Raw genomic sequence first — 1,676 nt, 5'->3', positions numbered from 1 at the left:
GTGGGGCTACCCCCCTTGCTTCTGTTTATTTCATTGTAGTGACCTCCAACGGCCAGAGTGGGTTCTTGTGATAGCCACTGCAGAGAGTCACACTGTTTCATCTACAAAACAAAATAAAAAATAAAAAAATCCTTCCAAAAATCCTTCCTTAGAGACCAACTAAGTTTGTTCTTGGTATGACACGTTTTTTTTTATTTTTTATTTTTTATTGACTATGGCAGACCAACATGGCTACCTACCTGTAACTGTTTATCTACAGCGGTCAAGTGACAACAATGCACATGGAGGCTAGACTTCTGTGAGGCTATCTTGCCAACGCACAGAATACAACACCTTATACAGCACTTGGAATCTTGGGAAGCTAAGCTTTCATTTGTACAAAAACAGTAAGTGACTAGTCCTTATGACTGTGGAGAATAAAGGGTAAGGTTTTTTTATATTAATGGCAGCCTGTGGTAAGTTAATGAAACACCGAAAGACATTGGAACTGGCTGCTCCTGTTCCCCCGTTTTTTATACACTTCTTGCCCTTTGCTCCTAATGTTCCAGATGTCCCCATTTTCCTCCTTCAGTTGCAGTTAGGTAATTTTAGATTCCAGACTTGGCAAGGTGTTATGCCCTCCCCCTGCCCTCCCCCCACTTAAGTTGGTGATGGGTATTAATTCAAAATGAGGTAAGCCGGGTCTGCTAATCGTTCTGCTGAATGGGGCACTGGACTTCCACCCAAAAGCCCTGAGTGTACCCCCCCCACACACACACAGAGAGAGCAAACATTCTGAAGTCCAACACGCACATGCACACACACACGTCAGATACTACAACCGGAATTATATTTGCAAAGAAAATATTTTTTGCTAATTTTACTTACTGCCTTAATTTATTCCCACTGCACCAATCAGTGACTTGGATGGGTGAACATGCCCATTTTGGTTTCTCTCAGTTTCTCATTTTTCCAATCTTAAATTCAGTTCTCTACATTTCCACAACTCTCTGCGATTTTTTTCTGGGTTAAATGTCCTATGGGAAATTCATCAGCATGTTAGTACAAGTTTATCTTAATATACACGTTTATATGCAAGTTTCCTCTAATATACACACTTTTGCACAGCAGTTTCCCCTCAGATAATGTGCTTTTGCACATTATTTTCACTAATGTGTGTATTTATATGCATGCTATACCCAGGTATATACATTTTTGTGCAAATGACTGGAGAACTACATTGCAAAATTTGGAGAAGTGCAGATTTTGAAGGATTGTTTGCATTTTGTGAATTCAGCAAACCTAAAAAAATCCGCCTGCCATTCCTAGTTGTAGAATTTGTAGGTTTTTCCCTGCCTTACAGTATTTGGGGCCATAGAACTTTTGATTCATTTGCTTCCTGGAAAAGTAGCATGTGCGAAGCTCTTCTGAGATCCTTTGGCAAAGGTCTGTTGATGAGAAACATCCCCCCACAACCACCACCTTAGTAAAACATTTAGAATCTGCTGCCCATATGTATGTTATGTTGTCCTCCTGGATTAGAAAAGCCACTCTCCCCTTAGGTTTTGGAAAGGACCCAGGGGTGCAGCTGTGGCAGCTGTCGGGGCGTGGAGTGGCCAGGAATGTGCTGGGACGGCACGTAGGAAACAACTTTATGCCTGCCCAGGACACTGCTGTGCGGGGAAGACTGCTTTATG

The sequence above is a fragment of the Lacerta agilis genome, chromosome 14, assembly GCF_009819535.1.
Source record: "Lacerta agilis isolate rLacAgi1 chromosome 14, rLacAgi1.pri, whole genome shotgun sequence".
Lineage (NCBI taxonomy): Eukaryota > Metazoa > Chordata > Lepidosauria > Squamata > Lacertidae > Lacerta > Lacerta agilis.
Note: the sequence above shows the minus strand (reverse complement) of the source record.